The 27,147-nt window shown below is 24.7% G+C and overlaps 1 long non-coding RNA gene across 2 annotated transcripts; it reads right to left on the bottom strand.

The window, feature by feature from the left end:
* Window positions 1–1,349: 1,349 nt before the first annotated feature.
* On the bottom strand, window positions 1,350–26,638 carry LOC145271190 (uncharacterized). 2 transcript variants are annotated; one of them, XR_013865741.1, is made up of 3 exons: window positions 25,829–26,638; window positions 18,801–18,928; window positions 1,350–1,475 (listed from the first exon to the last, which is right to left on the bottom strand). It is a non-coding gene; the product is annotated as an uncharacterized LOC145271190 (long non-coding RNA). The 2 variants fall into 2 exon arrangements; XR_013865742.1 differs by lacking the exon at window positions 1,350–1,475 and adding an exon at window positions 5,625–5,751 and having other exon boundaries at window positions 25,829–25,961.
* Window positions 26,639–27,147: the final 509 nt, after the last annotated feature.

The raw sequence follows: 27,147 nt of genomic DNA, 5'->3' as shown, positions 1-27,147 counted from the left end.
GCGTATGTTTAGAAAAAAAGTGGTAGTAGGAAGGCAGGCTCGAACCTGTACCGCGAAGGAGGAAAAGAATCTGAAAAAACATTGCTGTTACGACCACCGGTTTACCGGAAGTGACGTAGGTTTAAATTAAGGCTAGATAATCGAAAAGAGGGGATGACTTTCGACAATATCTACGAAAAAAGCGAACCCCCGTGTAGAAAAGTACCCAGTTGAAGGTGCTGAATGTGAAGCAAAAATATATAAATACATTTATATATTGATAGCTCAAATTGTCGACCCAAACCAACTAAAAAGCTTGCCCGATCTCTGAATACCCTTTATGTAAAATTTCAAATGTTTAGACAAAAAATTGTCTGAGTAATTAAGTAGAGACCGCAGAGGTCAATTTTTTTTAACTTTGACCCCTATTATGACCCCTTACGATTTATTGTTTTAGGCTCAAACCAAGTTAGTAAGTTAGATCCATGTCCAAGTAAGCTATATCTAAAAATTTAAGTGCTTAGACTCAGAATTGGCGGAGGGTTTGGTAGAGTTCTCAATGGCCAAACCGTTGAATTTTGACCCCTTAACAGGCAAATTTCTGGCCGAAACGAGTTACAAAGATTTTCCCAAATTTCAGTATCCTGTATATCAAATTTCGAGTCTGTAGACTTAACATTGACAGAGATATTGTGTAGAGAAATGTACACAGACAGACAGACAGACATACTGACAGATACTTTCACGTTTATAGCATTTCAGCCCGGCATTGCCGGGGTGTTTGGAGGTATATGTTAAGCAAAAATAAAAAAGTGGTAGTAGGAAGGCAAGCTCGAACCCGTACCATGAAGGACCAAAAGAACAGGGAACAAACATGACGTCCTTGCTGTTTCGACCACCGTAAAATCGGAAGTGATGCAGGTTTCGATTAATTCCAAAAATATCGGCTAAAATACGACCCCTCCCTGTTGAAAAGTGCTCAGTTGAGAGTGAAGAAATTAATGTTTTTACCCAGTTTTTCGGTATTTTTATTTATTTTTTAACGGCTTCTGTAGATTCTAGCGTGTAAAACGACCTTGAGTCACATTTTGCTTCCGTGGGGAAGGAAAAAAATATGAATAGATAAAAGAGTTCTTAATATGAATATCCACACACACACACACACACACACACACACACACACACACACACACACAAATTCATAGAAGTATAGATGTTCCCAAATTATATCTGTATTTTAGGGTATTTTAATTGTTTGGCAGGGCTCTTCTGCAAAAAGACTTTTATAAACTCGTAGGCACACTTGAAAAATAATTGGAAAAAAGGAAAAATCGGTTTTTATCCAAATCAATTGTCACAAAATTCGCAGATGAAATGAAACAAAGTTTTATTTCGTGCAAAAAAATGATTTGCAGTTATCTCTATAACGACGGTCTTCACCAGACGTCTTCATGTTTGTTTGGACAAAGCCACCAACGCAATTCGCACCATAGGGGCTGAGAATAGAAAAATAATATTCTAATTATCACGTTGATATTCTAGTATCACATAAAAATTATAAAAAATTCATGGATATTGTAGTATCACATAAAATTTATAAAAAAATCATAGATATTGTAGTATCACATAAAAATTATAAAAAAAAATTCATAGATATTGTAGTATCACATAAAAATTATAAAAAATTCATGGATATTGTAGTATCACATAAAATTTATAAAAAAAATCATAGATATTGTAGTATCACATAAAAATTATTAAAAAAAATTCATAGATATTGTAGTATCACATACAAATTATAAAAAAATCATGGACATTGTAGTATCACAGGAAAATTGTTAAAAAAATTCGTAGATACTGTAGTATCACATAAAAATTATAAAAAGTTCCTTGATATTGTAGTATCACATGAAAATTATAAAAAGTTCCTTGATATTGTAGTATCACATGAAAATTATAAAAAGTTCCTTGATATTGTAGAATTCTAACTTCCCAGATTGCCAAAATAGGTGGTATTATTCAAACTAGCGTTTGAATAAAATATTGCACCATTAAGATTTTTTTAAAAACATTCAATTTAACATAATAAAATCAATTCTTAATGGTGAAATTTTTTAAGTTATAAATTTATTACATTTTTTACTTAATTACTAGATATTTTAACTTTTGTCCTTTTTAAGCTTAAACATATTACTTTTAATGTTCGCTGTTTTTTATTATATATATATTAAGTATAATTATATAATGTATATTAGATATATTAAATTATATTATATATTTTATATATATTGATGCATAGTATATATATATTGATGTATATTATATATATAATAAAGTATATTATATATTGATGTACACTATATATATATATTGATTTATATTATATATATAATATTAATATATAATATTTTATATATATTGATGCATAGTATATATATATATTGATATATATTATATATATTGATGTATATTATATATATATTAAGGTTTATTATATATTGATGTATATTATATATATAATAAAGTATATTATATATTGATGTACATTATATATATATTGATTAATATTATATATATATTGATGTATATTATATATATATAAAAGTATATTATATATTGATGTATAAGTTATGAATTAAGACCTGAATTATGATGTAGATGATTAAATATATATATTGATTTATGTTATATATATAATATTAATATATAATATTTATATATATTGATGTATATTATATATATATTAAAGTTTATTATATATATAGATGTATATTATATATATAATAAAGTATATTATATATTGATGTACATTATATATATATATATATTGATTTATATTATATATATACTGATGTATATTATATATATAAAAGTATATTATATATTGATGTATATTATATGTATATATTGATGAATATTATATATATATAAAAGTATATTATATATATATTGATGTATATTATATATATATTGATGTATATTATATATATATTGATGTATATAACATATATATTAAAGTATATTACATATATAGTGATGTATATTACATATATATTGATGTATATTATATATATATTGATATATAATACATATATTAAAGTATATTACATATATATTGATGTATATTATATATATATAAAAGTATATTAAAGTATATTACATATATATTTATGTATATTATATATATATTGATGTATATTATATATATATTGATGTATATTATATATATATAAAAGTGTATTATATATGGATGTATATTACATATATATAATGATGTATATTATATATATTGATGTATATTTTATATATATTGATGTATATTATATATATTGATGTATATTATATATATAGTGATGTATATTATATATATATTGATGTATATTATATATATATATTGATGTATATTATATATATATATTGATGTATATTATATATATATATTGATGTATATTATATATATATTAAAGTATATTACATATATGTTGATGTATATTATATATATATTGATGTATATTATATATATAAAAGTATATTATATATTGATGTCTATTATATATATTGGTGTATATTATATATATATTGATGTATATTAAATATATATTGATGTATATTATATATATTGATGTATATTATATATATATATATTGATATATATTATATATATATTAAAGTATATTACATATATATTGATGTATATTATATATATTGATGTATATTATATATATTGATGTATATTATATATATATAAAAGTATATTATATATTGATGTATATTATATATATTGATGTATATTATATATATATATATTTATGTATATTAAATATATATTGATGTATATTATATATATATTAAAGTATATTATATATATAGATGTATATTATATATATATTAAAGCATATTATATGTATATATATTGATGTATATTATATATATTAATGTATATGTTATATATATTAAAGTATATTATATATATGTATTGATGTATATTATATATATTGATGTATATTATATATATATATATATATATATATTGAGGTATATTATATTTGGATAAAATATTTCAGCATTAGGATTAAAAAAAATAATCAATTTAACATTGTATAATCAATTCTTAATGCTGAAATATTTTAGGTTATAAATTTATTACATTTTTTACTAGAATACTTTGTCCTGTTTCTTTTCCATGTTTAACATTAACCATATTACTTTTTATGCTCGCAGTTTTCTATTGTAATATATATATATATATATATATATATATATATATATATATATATATATATATATATATTAGCATTGCAGCCCGGCGTTGTCCGTGTGTTTAGAGGCGTATGTTTAGAAAAAAAGTGGTAGTTGGAAGGCAGGCTCGAACCTGTACCGCGAAGGAGGAAAAGAATCTGAAAAAACATTGCTGTTACGACCACCGGTTTACCGGAAGTGACGTAGGTTTAAATTAAGGCTAGATAATCGAAAAGAGGGGATGACTTTCGACAATATCTACGAAAAAAGCGAACCCCTGTGTAGAAAAGTACCAAGTTGAAGGTGCTGAAGGTAAAGAAAAAATATATACACACATTTATATATTGATAGCTCAAATTGTCGACCCAAACCAATTAAAAAGCTTGCCCGATCTCTGAATACCCTTTATGTAAAATTTCAAATGTATAGACCAAAAATTGCCTGAGTAATTTAGTAGAGACCGCAGAGGTCAATTTTTTTTAACTTTGACCCATATTATGACCCCTTACGATTTATTGTTTTGGGCTCAAACCAAGTTAGTAAGTTAGATCCATGTCCAAGTAAGCTATATCTAAAAATTAAAGTGTTTAGACTCAAAATTGGCGGAGGGTTTGGTAGAGTTCTCAGGGCCAAACCGTTGAATTTTAACCCTTTAACAGGCAAATTTCTGGCCGAAAACGAGTTGCAAAGATTTTCCCACATTTCAGTATCCTGTATATCAAATTTCGAGTCTGTAGACTTAACATTGACAGAGATATTGTGTAGAGAAATGTACACAGACAGACAGACAGACAGACATACTGACAGATACTTTCACGTTTATAGCATTTCAGCCCGGCATTGCCGGGGTGTTTGGAGGTATATGTTGAGCAAAAATAAAAAAGTGGTAGTAGGAAGGCAAGCTCGAACCCGTACCACGAAGGACCAAAAGAACAGGGGAGGAAACGTGATGTCTTTGCTGTTACGACCACCGTAAAACCGGAAGTGGTGCAGGTTTAGATTAATTCCGAAAATATAAGCTAAAAATACGACCCCTCCCTGTTGAAAAGTGCCCAGTTCAGAGTGAAGAAATTAATGTTTTTACCCAATTTTTCGGTATTTTTATTTTTTTTTAACGGCTTCTGTAGATTCTAGCGTGTAAAACGACCTTGTGTCACATTTTGCTTTCGTAGTGAAGGAAAAACATATGAATAGATAAAAGAGTTCTTAATATGAATATCCACACACACACACACACACACACATACACCCACACACAAATTATATCTGTATTTTTGGGTATTTTAATTGTTTGGCAGGGCTCTTCTGCAAAAAGACTTTTATAAACTCGTAGGCACACTTGAAAAATAATTGGAAAAAAGGAAAAATAGGTTTTTATCCAAATCAATTGCCACAAAAATCGCAGATGAAATGAAACAAAGTTTTATTTCGTGCAAAAAAAATGATTTGAAGTTATTTCTATAACGACGGTCTTCACCAGACGTCTTCAAGTTTGTTTGGACAAAGCCACCAACGCCATGCGCACCATGGGGGCTGAGAATGGAAAAATAATATTGTAATTATCACGTTGATATTCTAGTATCAAATAAAAATTATAAAAATTCATAGATATTGTAGTATCAGATAGAAATTATAAAAAATTCATAGATATTGTAGTATCACATAAAAATTATTTAAAAAATTAATGGATATTGTAATATCACATAAAAATTATAAAAAGTTCATAGATATTGTAGTATCACATAAAAATTATAAGAAATTCATAGATATTGTAGTATCACATAAAAATTATAAAACAATTCATGGATATTGTAGTATCACATAAAAATTATTAAACAAATTCATGGATATTGTAGTATCACATGGAAATTATAACAAATTCATAGATATTGTAGCATCACATAAAAAAGATAAAAATTCATGGATATTGTAGTATCACATAAAAATTATTAAAAAAATTCATGGATATCGTAGTATCACATGAAAATTATAAAAACATTCATAGATATTGTAGTATCACATAAAAATTATGAAAATTTCATAGATATTGTAGTATCACACAAAAATTATTAAAAATTCATAGATATTGTATTATCACATGAAAATTATTTACAAAATTCATGGATATTGTAGTATCACGTGAAAATTATGTAAAACATTCATGGATATTGTAGTATCACATAAAAATTAGAACAAATTCATAGCTATTGTAGTATCACATAAAAATTATAAAAAATTCATGGATATTGTAGTATCATATAAAAATTATAAAAAAATCATAGATATTGTAGTATCACATGAAAATTATTAAAAAAATTCATAGATATAGTAGTATGAAATAAAAATGATAAAAAAAATTCATGGATATTGTAGTATACCATAAAATTATAAAAAATTATTAACAATTTATGGATATTGTAGTATCACATCAAAATTATTAAAAAAATATAAAAAAATTCATGGATATTGTAGTATCACATAAAAATTGTAAAAAATTAATAGATATTGTAGTATCACATAAAAATTATAAAAAAAATTCATGGATATTATAGTATCACATAAAAATTATTAAAAATCTATAGATATTGTAGTATCACATAAAATTATTAAAAGAATTCATGGATATTGTAATATCACAGAAAAATAATAAAAAAATTCATAGATATTGTAGTATCACATAAAAATTATAAAAGATTCATAGATATTGTAGTATCACATTAAAATTATTCAAAGAATTCATGGATATTGTAGTATCACATGAAAATTATAAAAAATCATGGATATTGTAGTATCACATGAAAATTATAAAAAATTCATGGATATTGTAGTATCACATAAAAATTATAAAAAATTCATAGATATTGAAGTATCAAATAAAAATTATAAAAAAATTCATAGCTATTGTAGTATCACATAAAAATTATTAAAAAAATTCATGGATATCGTAGTATCACATAAAAATTATAAAATATTATAGATATTGTAGTATCACATAAAAATTTTAAAAAAATGCATAGATATTGTAGTATCACATAAAAATTATTTAAAAAATTCATGGATATTGTAGTATCACATGAAAATTATAACAAATTATTAGATATTGTAGTATTACATAAAAATTATAAAAATTAATGGATATTGTAGTATCACATAATAATTATTAAAAAAATTCATGGATATTGTAGTATCGAATAAAAATTATAAAAAATTCATAGATATCGTAGTATCACATAAAAGTTATAAAACAATTCATAGATATTGTAGTATAACATAAAAATTATTAAAAAAATCATGGATATTGTAGTATCACATAAAAATTATGAAAATTCATGGATATTGTAGTATCACATAAAATTATAAAAAATTATAAAAGATTCATGGATATTGTAGTATCACGTCTAAATTATAAAAAATTATAAAAAATTTATGGATATTGTAGTATCACATAAAAATTATAAAAAATTATTAAAAATTCATGGATATTGTAGTATACCATAAAAATTATAAAAAAGTATAAAAAATTCATGGATATTTTAGTATCACATAAAAATTATAAAAAATTCTTAGATATTGTAGTATCACATAAAAATTATAAAAAATTCATGGATATTATAGTATCACATAAAAATTATAAAACAATTCATAGATATTGTAGTATCACATAAAAATTATTAAAAGAATTCATGGATATTGTAATATCACATAAAAATTATAAAACAATTCATAGATATTGTAGTATCACATAAAAATTATTAAAAGAATTCATGGATATTGTAATATCACATAAAAATTAATAAAACAATTCATGGATATTGTAGTATCACATAAAAATTATAAAAAATTCTTAGATATTGTAGTATCACATACAAATTTAAAAAAATTCATGGATATTGTAGTATCACATAAAAATTATAAAATATTCAGATATTGTCGTATCACATAAAAATTATAAAAATATTCATAGATATTGTAGTATCACATAAAAATTATAAAATATTCAGATATTGTCGTATCACATAAAAATTATAAAAATATTCATAGATATTGTAGTATCACATAAAAATTATTAAAAAAATTCATGGATATTGTAGTATCACATGAAAATTATAACAAATTCATAGATATTGTAGTATCACATAAAAATTATAAAAAATTCATAGATATTGTAGTATCACATAAAAATTATGAAAAATTCATAGATATTGTAGTATCACATAAAAATTATAAAACAATTCATGGATATTGTAGTATCACATAAAAATTATGAAAAATTCATGGATTTTTTAGTATCACATAAAAATTATAAAAAATTCATGGATATTGTAGTATCACATAAAAATTAAAAAAAAAATTCATAGGTATTGTAGTATCACATAAAAATTATAAAAAATTCATAGCTATTGTAGTATCACATAAAAATTATAAACAAAATTCATGGATATTGTAGTATCACATTAAAATAATAAAATATTCATAGATATTGTAGTATCACATAATAATTATAAAAAAATTCATAGATATTGTAGTATCACATGAAAATTATTTAAAAAATTCATGGATATTGTAGTATCACATGAAAATTATTAAAAAAATTCATGGATATTGTAGTATCACATGAAAATTATAAAAAATTGACAGATATTGTAGTATCACTGTAAAATTATAAAACAATTCATAGATATCGTAGTATCACATAAAAATTATAAAAAAATTCATAGATATTGTAGTATCACATAAAAATTATTAAAAAAATCATAGATATTGTAATATCACATAAAAATTATAAAAATTCATGGATATTGTAGTATCACATAAAATTATAAAAATTATAAAAGATTTATGGATATTGTAGTATCACGTTAAAATTATAAAAAATTATAAAAAATTTATGGATATTGTAGTATCACATAAAAATTATAAAAAAATATAAAAAAATTCATGGATATTGTAGTATCACATAAAAATTATAAAAAATTATAAAAAATTCATGAGTATTGTAGTATCACATAAAAATTATAAAAAATTAATAGGTATTGTACTATCACATGAAAATTAGAAAAAATTCATAGATAATGTAGTATCACATAAAAATTATTAAAAGAATTCATGGATATTGTAGTATCACATAAAAATTATAACAAATTCATAGATATTGTAATATCACATACAAATTATAAAAAAATTTATGGATATTGTAGTATCACATAAAAATTATTAAAACAGTTCATGGATATTGTAGTATCACATAAAAATTTTAAAAAATTCATGGATATTGTAGTATCACATAAAAATTATTAAAAATTCGGATATTGTCGTATCACACAAAAATTATAAAAATATTCATAGATATTGTAGTATCACAGTAAAATTATTAAAAAAATGCATGGATATTGTAGTATCACATGAAAATTATAACAAATTCATAGATATTGAAGTATCACAAAAAATTACAAAAATTCATAGATATTGTAGTATCACATCAAAATTATTAAAAAAATTCATGGATATTGTAGTATCACATGAAAATTATAAAAGATCAACGATATTGTAGTATCACAAAAAAATTATAAAAAATTGATAGATATTGTAGTATCACATAAAAATTATAAAACAATTCATTGATATTGTAGTATCACATAAAAATTATAAAAATTTAATGGATATTGTAGTATCACATAAAAATTATTAAAAGAATTCATGGATATTGTAGTATCACATAAAAATTATAAAAAAATTCATAGATATTGTAGTATCATATTAAAATTATAAAAAATCCATGGATATTGTAGTATCACATAAAACTTATTAAAAAAAATTCATGGATATTGCAGTATCAAATAAAAATTATAAAATATTCATAGATATTGTAGTATCACATATAAATTATAAAAAAATTCATAGATATTGTAGTATCACATAAAAATTATTAAAAAAATTCATGGATATTGTAGTATCACATGAAAATTATTTACAAAATTCATAGATATTGTAGTATCACATAAAAATTATAAATATTCATGGATATTGTAGTATCACATAAAAATTATTAAAAAAATTCATGGATATTGTAGTATCACATAAACATTATAAAAAATTCATCGATATTGTGGTATAACATAAACATTATAAAAAATCATGGATATTGTAGTATCACAGAAAAATTGTAAAAAATTCATGGATATTGTAGTATCACATAAAATTATAAAAAATTATAAAAGATTCATGGATATTGTAGTATCACGTAAAAATTATAAAAAAATATAAAAAATTTATGGATATTGTAGTATCACATAAAAATTATAAAAAAATATAAAAAATTCATGGATATTGTAGTATCACATAAAAATTATAAAAAATTATAAAAAATTCAGTGATATTGTAGTATCACATAAATATTATAAAAAATTAATAGATATTGTAGTATCACATACAAATTATAAAAAATTCATGGATATTATAGTATCACATTAAAATTAAAAAAAATTCATAGATATTGTAGCATCACATAAAAATTATTAAAAGAATTAATGGATATGGTAATATCACATAAAAATTATAAAAAATTTATGGATATTGTAGTATCACATAAAAATTATTAAAAAAATTAATGGATATTGTAGTATCACATAAAAATTATCAAAAATTCAGATATTGCCGTATCACATAAAAATTATTAAAAAAATTCATAGATATTGAAGTATCACATGAAAATTATTAAAAAAATGCATGGATATTGTAGTATCACATAAAAATTATAACAAATTCATAGATATTGTAGTATCACATTAAAATTAAAAAATTCATAGATATTGTAGTATCACATAAAAATTATTAAAACAATTCATAGATATTGTAGTATCACATGAAAATTATAAAAAATTCATAGATATTATAGTATCACATAAAAATTATAAAAGATTACTAGATATTGTAGTATCACATAAAAATTATAAAACAATTCATGGATATTGTAGTATCAAATAAAAATTATAAAAAATTCATGGATATTGTAGTATCACATAAAAATTATAAAAAATTCATGGATATTGTAGTATCACATAAAAATTATAAAAAATTATAAAAAATTCATAGATATTGTAGTATCACATAAAAATTATGAAAAATTTATGGATATTGTAGTATCACATAAAAATTATCAAAAATTACGATATTGTCGTATCACATAAAAATTATAAAAATATTCATAGATATTGTAGTATCACATAAAAATTATTAAACAATGCATGGATATTGTAGTATCACATGAAAATTATAAAAAATTCATAGATATTGTAGTATCACATAAAAATTATAAAAAACTCATAGATATTGTAGTATCACATAAAAATTATAAAACAATTCATGGATATTGTAATATCACATAAAAATTATAAGAAATTCATAGATATTGTAATATCATATGAAAATTATAAAAAAATTCATAGCTATTGTAGTATCACATAAAAATTATAAAAAAAATTCATGGATATTGCAGTATTACATAAAAATTATAAAATATTCATAGATATTGTAGTATCACATAAAAATTATAAAAAAATCATAGATATTGTACTATCACAAAAAAATTATACAAAAGTTCATCGATATTGTGGTATGACATGAAAATTATAAAAAATCATGGATATTGTAGTATCACACAAAAATTATAAAAAAAATCATGGATATTGTAGTATCACATAAGAATTATAAAAAATTAACAGATATTGTAGTATCACATAAAAATTTAAAAAAATTCATGGATATTATAGTATCACATAAAAATTATAAAAAATTCATAGATATTGTAGTATCCCATAAAAATTATTAAAAGAATTCATGGATATTGTAGTATCACATAAAAATTATAAAAAAATTCATGGATATTGTAGTATCACATACAAATTATTAAAAAAAATTCATGGATATTGTAGTATCACATAAAAATTATAAAAGATTACTAGATATTGTAGTATCACATAAAAATTATAAAACAATTCATGGATATTGTAGTATCAAATAAAAATTATAAAAAATTCATGGATATTGTAGTATCACATAAAAATTATAAAAAATTATAAAAAATTCATGGATATTGTAGTATCACATAAAAATTATGAAAAATTTATGGATATTGTAGTATCACATAAAAATTATCTAAAATTACGATATTGTCGTATCACATAAAAATTATAAAAATATTCATAGATATTGTAGTATCACATAAAAATTATTAAACAATGCATGGATATTGTAGTATCACATGAAAATTATAAAAAATTCATAGATATTGTAGTATCACATAAAAATTATAAAAAACTCATAGATATTGTAGTATCACATAAAAATTATAAAAAATTTCATGGATATTGTAGTATAACATAAAAATTATAAAAAATTCATGGATATTGTAGTATCACATAAAAATTATAAAAAATTCATGGATATTGTAGTATCACATAAAAATTATAAGAAATTCATAGATATTGTAATATCATATGAAAATTATTAAAAAATTCATAGCTATTGTAGTATCACATAAAAATTATAAAAAAAATTCATGGATATTGCAGTATTACATAAAAATTATAAAATATTCATAGATATTGTAGTATCACATAAAAATTATAAAACTATTCATAGATATTGTAGTATCACATAAAAATTATTAAAAACATTCATTGATATTGTAGTATCACATGAAAATTATAACAAATTCATAGATATTGTAGTATCACATAAAAATGATAAAAATTCATGGATATTGTAGTATCACATAAAAATTATTAAAAAAATTAATGGATATTGTAGTATCACATGAAAATTATGAAAATTTACAGATATTGTAGTATCACATAAAAATTATAAAAAAATCATAGATATTGTACTATCACAAAAAAATTATACAAAAGTTCATCGATATTGTGGTATGACATGAAAATTATAAAAAATCATGGATATTGTAGTATCACATAAAAATTATTAAAAAATTCATGGATATTGTAGTATCACATAAGAATTATAAAAAATTAACAGATATTGTAGTATCACATAAAAATTATAAAAAATTCATGGATATTATAGTATCACATTAAAATTATAAAAAATTCATAGATATTGTAGTATCACGTAAAAATTATTAAAAGAATTCATGGATATTGTAGTATCACATAAAAATTATAAAAAAATTCATGGATATTGTAGTATCACATACAAATTATTAAAAAAAATTCATGGATATTGTAGTATCACATAAAAATTATAAAAGATTACTAGATATTGTAGTATCACATAAAAATTATAAAACAATTCATGGATATTGTAGTATCAAATAAAAATTATAAAAAATTCATGGATATTGTAGTATCACATAAAAATTATAAAAAATTATAAAAAATTCATGGATATTGTAGTATCACATAAAAATTATGAAAAATTTATGGATATTGTAGTATCACATAAAAATTATAAAAAATTACGATATTGTCGTATCACATAAAAATTATAAAAATATTCATAGATATTGTAGTATCACATAAAAATTATTAAACAATGCATGGATATTGTAGTATCACATGAAAATTATAAAAAATTCATAGATATTGTAGTATCACATAAAAATTATAAAAAACTCATAGATATTGTAGTATCACATAAAAATTATAAAACAATTCATGGATATTGTAGTATAACATAAAAATTATAAAAAATTCATGGATATTGTAGTATCACATAAAAATTATAAAAAATTCATGGATATTGTAGTATCACATAAAAATTATAAGAAATTCATAGATATTGTAATATCATATGAAAATTATTAAAAAATTCATAGCTATTGTAGTATCACATAAAAAGTATTAAAAAAATTCATGGATATTGCAGTATTACATAAAAATTATAAAATATTCTTAGATATTGTAGTATCACATAAAAATTATAAAACTATTCATAGATATTGTAGTATCACATAAAAATTATTAAAAAAATTCATGGATATTGTAGTATCACATGAAAATTATAACAAATTCATAGATATTGTAGTATCACCTAAAAATGATAAAAATTCATGGATATTGTAGTATCACATAAAAATTATTAAAAAAATAAATGGATATTGTAGTATCACATGAAAATTATGAAAATTTACAGATATTGTAGTATCACATAAAAATTATAAAAAAATCATAGATATTGTACTATCACAAAAAAATTATACAAAAGTTCATCGATATTGTGGTATGACATGAAAATTATAAAAAATCATGGATATTGTAGTATCACATAAAAATTATAAAAAAATTCATGGATATTGTAGTATCACATAAGAATTATAAAAAATTAACAGATATTGTAGTATCACATAAAAATTTAAAAAAATTCATGGATATTATAGTATCACATAAAAATTATAAAAAATTCATAGATATTGTAGTATCACATAAAAATTATTAAAAAAATTAATGGATATTGTAGTATCACATAAAAATTATAAAAAAATTCATGGATATTGTAGTATCACATACAAATTATTAAAAAAAATTCATGGATATTGTAGTATAACATAAAAAATATAAAAAATTCTTAGATATTGTAGTATCACATAAAAATTATAAAAAATTCATAGATATTGTAGTATCACATAAAAATTATCAAAAATTCAGATATTGTCGTATTACATAAAAATTATAAAAAAATTCATAGATATTGTAGTATCACGTAAAAATTATAAAAAATTATAAAAAATTCAATGATATTGTAGTATCACATAAAAATTATAAAAAATTAACAGATATTGTAGTATCACATGAAAATTATAAAAAACTCATAGATATTGTAGTATCACATAAAAATTATAAAAAATTCATAGATATTGTAGTATCACATAAAAATTATAAAACAATTCATGGATATTGAAGTATCACATAAAAATTATAAAAAATTCATGGATATTGTAGTATCACATAAAAATTATAAAAAATTCATGGATATTGTAGTATCACATAAAAATTATAAAAAATTCATAGATATTGTAGTATCATATAAAGATTATAAAAAAATTCATAGCTATTGTAGTATCACAAAAAAATTATAAACAAATTCATGGATATTGCAGTATTACATAAAAATTATAAAATATTCATAGATATTGTAGTATCACATAAAAATTATAAAAAAATTCATAGATATTGTAGTATCACATAAAAATTATTTAAAAAATTCATGGATATTGTAGTATCACATGAAAATTATAACAAATTCATAGATATTGTAGTATCACATAAAAATTATAAAAATTCATGGATATTGTAGTATCACATAAAAATTATTAAAAAAATTCATGGATATTGTAGTATCACATAAAATTATAAAAAATTCACAGGTATTGTAGTATCACATAAAAATTATAAAAAAATCATAGATATTGTAGTATCACGTAAAAATTATAAAAAAATTCATCGAAATTGTGGTATAACATAAAAATTATAAAAAATTATGGATATTGTAGTATCACATAAAAATTATAAAAAATTCATGGATATTGTAGTATCACATAAAATTATTAAAAATTATAAAAGATTCATGGATATTGTAGTATTACGTAAAAATTATAAAAATTATAAAAATTCATGGATATTGTAGTATCACATAAAAATTATTTAAAATTGACAGATATTGTAGTATCACATAAAAATCATAAAAAATTCATGGATATTATAGTATCACATGAAAATTATAAAAAAATCATTGATATTGTAGTATCACACCAAAATTATTAAAAGAATTAATGGATATTGTAATATCACATAAAAATTATAAAAAATTCATGGATATTGTAGTATCAAATAAAAATTATTTAAAAAATTCATGGATATTGTAGTATCACATAAAAATTTTAAAAAATTCTTAGATATTGTAGTATCACATAAAAATTATAAAAAATATATGGATATTGTAGTATCACATAAAAATTATCAAAAATTCAGATATTGTCGTATCACATAAAAATTATTAAAAAAATGCATGGATATTGTAGTATCACATGAAAATAATAACGAATTCATAGATATTGTAGTATCACATAAAAATTATAAAAATTCATAGATATTGTAGTATCACATAAAAATTATTAAAAAAATTCATGGATATTGTAGTATCACATGAAAATTATAAAACAATTCATAGATATTGTAGTATAACATAAAAATTATAAAAAATTCATAGATATTGTAGTATCACATAAAAATTATAAAAGATTCATAGATATTGTAGTATCACATAAAAATTATAAAACAATTCATGGATATTGTAGTATCACATAAAAATTATAAAAAATTCATGAATATTGTAGTATCACATAAAAATTATAAAAAAATTATAAAAAATTCATGGATATTGTAGTATCACATAAAAATTATAAAAAATTCATGGATATTGTAGTATCACATAAAAATTATAAAAAATTATAAAAAATTCATGGATATTGTAGTATCACATAAAAATTATAAAAAATTCATAGATATTGTAGTATCACATAAAAATTATAACAAATTCATAGATATTGTAGTATCACAAGAAAATTATAAAAAATTCATAGATATTGTAGTATGACATGAAAATTATAAAAAATTCATGGATATTGTAGTATCACATAAAAATTATAACAAATTCATCGATATTGTAGTATCACATGAAAATTATAAAAAAATTCATAGATATTGTAATATCACATAAAAATTATGAAAATTATAAAAAAATTCATAGATATTGTACATCACATAAAAATTATAAAAATTATTTAAAAAATACATGGAGATTGTAGTATTACATAAAAATTATAAAAAATTCATAGATATTGTAGTATCACATAAAAAATTATGAAAAATTCATGGATATTGTAGTATCACATAAAAATTATAAAAAATTCATAGATATTGTAGTATCACATAAAAATTATAAAGAAAATTCATGGATATTGTAGTATCACATAAAAAATTATAAAAAATTCATCGTTTATTTTTGAAGGAGAGTAATTTTTAAAGACTTTAAATTGCGAAAATAACTAGTAATATTGTAGTATTACTTTAAACTATTAACAATAATTTTAAATATTGTAAATATTACATATAAACTAATAAAATAATTATAGATATTATAATATTACATAAAATGAAAAATAATTAAAATCGTTAGGAATTTTGTAATATCAAAATAAACATTAAAAATAATTATGAATTAATAAATTAATATCACATACTAAATAATAAACTACTAAAGTATTTTAATACAAATTCAAACATATATTATTTTTATCCTCTTTGTATATGAACACTCAGCAATCCCTAATCGGGATCCTCTGGTCACATATGCGTCAATCCTGGCTCACGGACCCCAATGTGACCTGTGTTTGTCCTCTGGGTTGATAGGCCGCTGCTTCGTCGATCTATCCCACTGGAAATGAATCAGTTTCATACTGGTTAATTCAGGATATATATGCACAATATAAAATTATATTCAGTTGGTGGTTTTGACAAAACTCTACTGAGTCTCAATTCGATTACTTACTCTCGGTTTTATGGTGGTGGGTCGGGAGCGAGGGAGCGATGACCCTTCGATTGTATTTGATTTCTCTCGAATCTCAGCTTCAGCTGCAGATTTTTGTGTGGGGGCGTTTTTATAGTAAGGTGACGGTTAAGTCGGGTTAAGCATCTGAACCAATCGCCACCAGTAACATCACCTCCAGGGAATCCCCGTATGTGTGTGTGTGTGTGTGTGTGTGTGTGTGTGTGTGTGTGTGTGTGTGTGTGTGTGTGTGTGTGTGTGTGTGTGTGAATCTGCAAAACCTCTCTCAGGCCTGTTTTCTCATGATCTAGAGGTTAACTTCAGTCAGGGTTCGCTGGCACCGGAAATGAAATTATATTTCGTTATGTCTCTCAAAATGACATCAAATTGTCACTTTCACAGAGCAATCAGATTTATATGTCGGTTTCATAAAAATAGTAAACGTTATAACTTAACTCTTCCTTTCAGCAGGGTTGGTTCCCGTTGCCCGGGCATGCAATAATACTTAACAATAAACAATCATATCTTCCCGGCATTATCCAGTGTTTTGGGAGGTTAAGTCACAGTATGAATTTATAATTCTTTTGATCTGTAAATAATATATTGTCACAAATATTGTTTATTTAAATTTATGTGTGCGACATCTAAAGAGCCTATTGATATATCAAGCTTTGTAGTAGTCACAATATTCGTCATCAGAAACTGTGTTATTCCCCATTTTTACAAAGATAAAATTATGCCCAAGAAAAAGAGGAATATTTATGACAAATTGCATTGTTGTTCCTTTCCCCGTGAGTGACCAAATCCAGGAGGTGATTTATTAAGGGCATGATACTTTGTTGCAGAGGAGGTCGGTGGCAGTCGTCCAGGTGTAACAAAAAAATTACTCAATCAAATTAAGCGAAAAATTTATTTCGAGGATCTTCAATCCATAACGGATACGTACAATATAACCTTTTTCGATATGTTATTTTTTTATGTCTTGATTAAACTGTACGAGTACCGAATGTTGATATGCTTACCTTTGTAGTCAAGGATATCTGACTTGCAGCGGCGCGTTCAGTTCGGTTCTTGTCGATCGTTGGCGAAGCGATCCCATTCTCTAGCAAAATGAAAGCAGCAAACAGCAGACAAATGCAACAATTGAGGGCTGAAAAAATAAAAAATGAAGTCGATAACTCCAAAATGATTGTTTCGTCCGAATTTCACTTAGTAACAGACGTATTAAAATACTAGAACCTGTAAAACCCAATTGCATAAAACCATTTACAAGTAAGACAAGGAGAAATTGTAAACTTTTATTTAAAAAGGGAAAAATAAATTGAAAGGGGAGGATAAAAATAATAATAACGTCTGAAGTTCACTAAAAAGTTCTCGTAACAGTTCAGAAGAGAGAAAGAATAGAATTAAAGGTAAGAAAAGATTAAGGAAGAGGCAAAACTGACTTTGAGGTAAGAATAGTTTTATTAAGAAGCAAGAATAATTTTTTATACCGAATTTTTTTAGAAAGAGAAGAATTGTCATTTCCGCTTGAGATAGCATAAAAATAAACAAAAATATCTCGTTGGATTTTCTTTTCATCAAATAAATCTGAATCTTCTCCAACTTATTTTACTCATATTTGTCGGCTTTACTTGACCTGATGTAGCTTCGACAGCTTAAAATATTTTTCTTTTAAACAAAGAAGAAGAAAAGGAGGAACAAACAAGAACAAAAAACAAACAAAAACAAAAAAGAGGAATAAAATGACGGAGAAAAAGAAGAACAACAAAATAAAACAAAAAGGAAAAGAAGACGAAGAACAACAATAGAAGAAAAAAGAAGAAAAAGAAAAATAACAAAAACGACAAATAAAGAAAAAAATGGAAGAAAAAAAAAGGAAGAAAAAAGACGAAAAAGAACAAAAAAGACAAACAAAGAGAAAAAAGAGCAAAAAAGAAGAAAAAGAACAAAAAAAGAGAAAGAAAGAAAATAACAAAAAAAAGACAAAGAAATAGAAGAGGAAAAAGAAGACTAAGAACAGCAAAAAAAGAAGAAAAAAGAAAAACGAAGAAGATGAACAACAAGTTCACTCTTTAACCGACTGACTGTATTTTGACTGCCAAAAAATGTGCACATTTTGGAAAACCTTAAAGGTTCTCGTAACAGTTCAGAAAAGAGAAAGAATAGAATTAAAAGCTAGGAATAGACTAAGAAAGACGCAAAAGTTGATAACTCTGTTTTGTCCGAATGTAATATCAGCCAAATTAGACGTATTAAACTACTAGAACCTGTAAAACCCAATTGCATAAAACCATTTACAAGTAAGACAAGGAGAAAGAAGAGAAAGTCAAAATCACTTGAAAAAATTATAAACTTTTTATTTAAAAAGGGAAAAATAAATTGAAAGGGGAGGAAGAAAAAATAATAATAAAGTCTGAAGTTCACTTTTTAACCGTATAAAAGACTGTATTTTGACTGTCAAAAAATGTCCCCTTTTGGCGAACCTTAAAGGTTCTAGTAACAGTTCAGGAGAGAGAAAGAATAGAATTGAAAGATAAGAAAAGATTAAGGGTTTCAAATATGGTTATAGAACTCAACAAAAAAGACAGAATTCAGATAGGACTGGGGAAATATGATCGTTGATGTTTGCAATAAAATGCCATGATACAACAAGAAGAATAAGAAAAAGAAGAACAACAACAAACAAAAAAAACAAAAAAGAAGAAACACGAGAAGAAAATAAAGAAAAAAGAAGACGAAAAAGAAGAAAAAGAACAAAAAAAAAGAAAAAAAAGACGAGGAAAGAAGAACAACAAAAAAGAAGAAAAAAAAGAAGATAATAAAGAAAAAGAAGCCGAAAAAAAAAGAAAAAAGAAAGACGAAAAAAGAAAAAGATAAAAAAAATTTCAAATATGGTTATAGAACTCAACAAAAAGAATTCAGAAAAAGCCATGATACAACAAGAAGAACAACAAAAACGACGAAAGAAGAAAGAAAGAAAGAAAGAAAGGCGAAAAAGAACAAAGAAGAACAAAGAAAAAGAAAATAAACAAAAAGATAATAAAGAAAAAGAAAATAAATAAAACAAGACGAAGAAGAACAACAGAACAAAAAAGAAAATGAAGAAAAAAGAAAACAAAGTGAAAAGAATAACAACAACAACAACAACAAAAAAGAAGAAAACGAAGAAAAAAGACGAAGAAAGAAGAAAAGAAAAACAAAAGAAGAAAAATAAAAATGGAGAAGATTCTTCTTCTTTATTTTTATTTTCTTTAATGTTTTATGGAGTTACTGGATCGTCGATATACTTCGGTAACCGAAACATGTGTAACCAAGCAGATAAAACGGTAATAAAAATAATATTGAGCACTTTATTCAGGCTTTTACTAATTACCATTTTTGCTAAATATATATATATATATATATATATATGTATATATATATATATATATGTATATATATATATATATATATATATATATATATATATATATATATATATATATATACAGGGTGGCCAAAAAGTCCCAGGACACGACTTGACCACTCCAGACAACTCATTATGGGGTTTAATTAAAGGTCAAGTTTCTGGTATTAGATACGAAACCATTGATCAGCTAAAGCATGCGATTATTGCAGCTTTTGCTAGCGTATCAAGGAATTCTCTAAAAAAAATGGCACAAAGAACCTGGAGGCGAATGGAATTGTGCAAGAACAACGAGGGCCAACATACTGATCCCTTAGACCACTAAATTACTCTAGGTGTTTTCTGCTTTGTTTCTAATAAAGTTCTCTTTTTTTTTTTTTGTTGAATATATATGTTTTCTGTGTGTTTCATTAAAAAATACTGTGTTTTATTAAAAATACATGTATAGTGTCCTGGGACTTTTCGGGCCACCCTGTATATATATATATATATATATATATATATATATATATATATATATATATATATATATATATATATATATATATATAAAGAAAGAGAGAGACGGATGGAGTCAATTTTCTATCGATGCTTATATATTATAAAGCTGCGATTTCAAAAAAATATATACATCCATATGACTTTGGTGTATCAACTTGAATCGAAACCGAAACCAAAACTCATTAAAAAAATATATGTATATATTGTCAATATATATGGATTATCTCATCTTGTTTTGTATTTTTAACTGTACGAGTTACGTCCCTTGGATATAATAAAAATGGTTTCTTGCGCGCTAAAAACGTCTCGTCTTTATCTGTCCTTGATATCCTAACAAATACAACAGATTAATTCAACATGGCGGCAGATATAAAACCCAAGCATGAAACATTACCGTGAAACTAAAAAAACAACCAAAAAAAACGGAGAACATTGAGGACAGCCTAACAATAATTAAGCCTTCTTACCGGACAACGAGAAACTACGTGCGTTGCGTCTCCAAGAACGCCATATTGAATTCTTACTCGTAAAACTGTGAGTTGTTTTTGTTTAATATTTTTTCATTTCCTTTAAAAAAATGGAGTTTGTATTACTATAAACATAGATTCGAAAAAGTTGTTAAAAGCAAATATATAACAAATAAATATTATCAAAGGCAAGATAAGTTACTTTTCTACCTAACTTGATAATGTGTTAGTGTTTTTATTTAATGATAAGTGTTTATTCAGCTCGAAAAACGGTGTATACCGATTTGTTGGAAAATTCAAAATGGCGCCCTACTTTCTGTTGAATACTGTAAGGTTGGGAAAATGAGTTAAAAATAAAAAAAATATACAAATACAACGGAATAATGCAACATGGCGGAAGCTATAAAGCACACACAGACACAAAAAGGTACTTGTACAGTTTAATCAAGACATTAAAAAATGAAAATATCGGAAAAAAGTTTCTATTGTACACATCTTTAATACTAGCTTTTCTTCATAAAAATCGAACCTTTTGCTCGATATCATAGCAAATTGCTTTTTCGCTGTAAAAAAAAAAATACTTGATGAAATTAAGTGAATTTCTTTCGGGGAACTTCATTCCATAACAGATGTGTACTATATACACTTTTTTTCGATATTTTCATTTTTTAATGTCTTGATTAGGACAGTCCAAACGCACGTTATTTCTTGTTATCCAGTAAGGTATAACGAGAAACAACGTGCGTTTGTAGTGAACTACTACTATGATGCTGCTACGTTATGCTTCCCTTATTTCTCTCTTTCTCCCTACTCTTCTACTTTCCCCTTCCTTTCTTCTCTCAACGTCACCAGAGGTTTCAGCCAATCGGAATAGAGGACTGTCCTGGAGGGAGATACAAAGAAGAACTTTGTCTCACACATGCGGAAACGACAGAAGCATCAACACGCGACAGACCAGTTTTCCAGGGTAAAGACATTTATCAAAGAAAATGTACCATCCTCTTTGTACCCCTATATCTTAGAAACCTTTACAAAACATCACCAATCCTAAAGTCTCGTCGCACTTAATTATAATCGATGTTTTCTTTTCCACAACCGTTCTTTTTCAGCACTCTTGTTCTCTCTCTAATGTCAGAGGTGCCCCAAAAAGGGGACCGACCGAAATGGTGACCCTTTTTCAAACGTCGTTAAAATTTATGGTAACCGCCATACGTTGCGTCTCCAAGAACGCCATATTGAATTCGTAATTCGTAAAATTGTGAGTTGTTTTTCGTTAATATCTTTTCATTTCCTTACATTATTTAAAAAATGTCTAGAAGCGTTGGTTGAATTTGAATAAAATGAAATACGTATTAGATACCTTTGAAGCCGAAACAAGGCATTATTACAAAATAAACAGATATTTATTTGGTTTGAAATTTATATTGAAATTCATAAATATATTTCGAAGGTTAACATCATCTTCGGTATGTCTTTTTTTTTGCCTTGTTGTTGTTGGAGCATAAAATCAACAAGCGGAAGTCTGTTTGGTGTTTTCACGGTAGTTTTTTTTAAGTGTCGAAACGGTACGTTGGTCACGCAAAATTTTCGTTAGGGTTTGTGTTCTAAAAAGATATATATATGTGTGTGCGTTTAGATATAAAAGCTTAGTGGGGGATGCCCTTTTTTCTTCCCTGCAACCTCTTTCCCACAGAAGAGACGTTGCAAGCCTATCTTTGTTTTATCGTTATTTCTATGGCAGGTGCTCGTCTGAACTCCAATCTCTGGCCCCCCCTCCTCGCCAATCTTTTACAAAGAACACCCTTCTAGCTGAATCCACTGTCAAAAACTTTCCCCACTCTTTATCTATGCCTAAATCAAAACGTAGATTCCATGAACAAAGCTTCTTTCTTAGAACTGCACGCCTGTGGAACTTTGTTCCGTCTGCCTGCTTCCCTCCTGACTACAACTTGAATGTCTTCAAGTCCAACATAAACAAATTCCTGATGAACCGCCCCCATAAGTAGACACTCTAAAATATCCACACTAACGTACTGTACTTACAATAACCCTTATCCCTGAGTGCCTTCCGGGCCTTGATAAGTGGTGACCACCTTGTAAAAAAAAAAAAAATGCCGTACGTTGCGTCTCCAAGAACGCCATATTGAATTCTTAATTCGTAAAATTGTGAGTTGTTTTTGTTTAATATCTTTTCATTCTGTTACATTGTTTAAAAAAATGTCTAATGGGACAATGGAACCACACATATGCTGGGATAATAATCATTTAGAGGAATGCTTCAAATTCTTAAGCAACAATGTGAGTTATATTAGCGTTTGTGTTCCTTTTATAGAAGCGTTGGTTGAATTTGAATAAAATGAAATACGTATTAGATACGTTTGAAGCCGAAACAACGCATTATTACAAAATAAACAGATATTTATTTGGTTTGAAATTTATATTGAAATTCATAAATATATTTCGAAGGTTAACATCATCTTCGGTATGTCTTCTTTTTTTTTTGCCTTGTTATTGTTGGAGCATAAAATCAATAAGTAGAAGTCTGTTTGGTGTTTTCACGGTAGTTTTTTTTAAGTGTCGAAACGGTAAGTTGGTCACGCAAAATTTTCGTTAGGGTTTGTGTTCTTAAAAGATATATATGTGTGTGTTCTAAAAAGATACATATGTGTGTGTGTGTGCGTGTGTATGTGTTTAGAAACGTTGGTTGAATTTGAATAAAATTAAATACATATTAAATACGTTTGAAACAACGCAAGACTGCCTTAGGTTAAGAAGATTTAACTCCTGGTCATTCGCAAATAAGCGCAACTCACCGGTGATTTGGGGAAAAAAAAAATTCCTCGCGCAAATAGCGCCTCAAATCAATTTTAGAATTGCACGTTTCTGCTTGCAGACGTTCTCGCAGACTGATACAGACAATAACGATGATTATCTCATGAGGTGCAAGCTGCAGGCACAGAAATGCAAATTCAGGGACGAACTTGAACTTGAAGAGCGCATTATCGACCAAATAATTGCGGGGACTATTATTATTTTTTATTTGTATTATAAAAAGAAAAGTGTTTTCGACATTTAAGAAAAAATGTCGATGGTCTGCCCTTGTCGATCCCGTATTTCCGCCAGGTGTCGTCAGTGTCGTTACCTCTAAAAAAAGATGGCGTGTAGCAAATCTTCGATAATATTTGATTTTCTTAAATAAAAAAAAAAACTACTTGATCGATTTACGTGATTTTTGGAATATAACATCTTCATGCAGTGACAAGCATGGACATTATAAAGATTTTTTCAGATTTTTCTTGTAAAAATTTTTTCGGCCCTTTTATAGATATGCAGCAAAAATAAATATAAATGACCTGTAAAGAAAGGTGATGGGATTCCGACAAAAAACTTGGAGCTTTGGTCGCACACGATCTTATTTTTGCTGTTAAAATTCTTTGATTTAAAAAAAAAAAAAAAAAAAAAAAAAAAAAAAAAACGCCGGGAACTTCTGCAGCAACCTAATATTTGATTTTTGGTAGATTTTTGAAGAAAGACTCCGCCAAAAAATACTCCCTCCTTTCGTTTTGGCCGTGCTTATACTATGAATAAAGGTGCACACAGGAAAAGGTCTGGAAACTTACTGGAGGCACTTTGTATGCGCCACTATTGTAAAATTGAACAACTATAGACTTACTTCTGAATTTAATCATCTTGATTGAATTGGTTGATCTGATCAGAATTCTTGACTTGTGTCCGGAGAATCAATTCAACGACGACGCTTTTCTCTGTTCAAAATAAAACTTTCTTTTATATTTTCGTGGAGGGGCGGGGCGTTTAAAAGAGAAAAAAGAGAAAAAGAAATTACGTTTTTTTTTGTTTTTTTTTTGCTCCACCCACTTTTCTCATGATCCACCTACTTTTCTTATGCTCCACCCACTTTTATTTTGTCAACCAATCAAAATGGCCGCCATTATTTCTTCTTCTTCCCTTTCGACGACTAAACTGCTTTCCACGTATTTATTTTTAATCCTTTTCTTTTTGGTTTCCCGACAAAAGGAAGGAGGGCCTGTGAATTCACAATTGTCCGTTCGTCCGTTCGTCTGTCCTCACTTTTTTCAATAACTACGCCTTGGAATTTTTTGAAATTTTCACAAACCTTAAACATGATATGAGTAAAAACTTTTCGTCCCAATAGTGTAGAAGTGCCACAATTTCTAATATGGTAACACTTAGATGAAAACAACATTTAAAAGATAAATAAATTTTCGTGTGATGTAAATATTTCAACAAGCTCTTCTGTAGATTTTTATATTACAAAAATCGAACACGCATTTATTTTGTGTTTGTAGACGAATACGGGATGATTAAAAACGATGAAATAAAAACGCACCCGAAAGTCCAATCTTAATATTTAGATAGGTACGAGCAAAAATGGGGACATAGCTTTGAAGGCACTTCTGTAGGACAGTGACACACTAACAACAGAGACGAGTGACCCTCTCCTGTTCTTCGAAAAAGAAACGACATCTAGCGGCCATTATGTGAACCTCAAATATAAACAAGTGTTTACGATAATGCAAAAATATATGACCTATAATATAAATCTCACCCGTCTGTTTAAATGTATATATGTATGTAAACACACACACACATACGCACAGACACACACACACACACACACACACATATATATATATATATATATACATGTATATATAAACACACACACACACATATAAAATATATAAATCAAATAAGAGACGTGTTACATTTAACACTTTAAAGCCAAATAACAACGCGATTCTTTTACCTTTATAAAATAAACGAATGTTTATTTTTAAAGAGAGAGATATATTTCGGAGATATACACTCCTTTTTCAATCTGTATATATATATATATATATATATATATATATATATATATATATATATATACTTGTTTATTGTTATATAAATATGTTCAAATCCTGCTGCGACAAATAGCCACTTGTTTCAATCAAACAACAGATATCA

Source organism: Euprymna scolopes, chromosome 46 (genome assembly GCF_053919585.1).
Source record: "Euprymna scolopes isolate OS-2025 chromosome 46, ASM5391958v1, whole genome shotgun sequence".
In the NCBI taxonomy this organism is placed as follows: domain Eukaryota; kingdom Metazoa; phylum Mollusca; class Cephalopoda; order Sepiida; family Sepiolidae; genus Euprymna; species Euprymna scolopes.
This window is presented reverse-complemented; position numbering and strand designations above follow the sequence as displayed.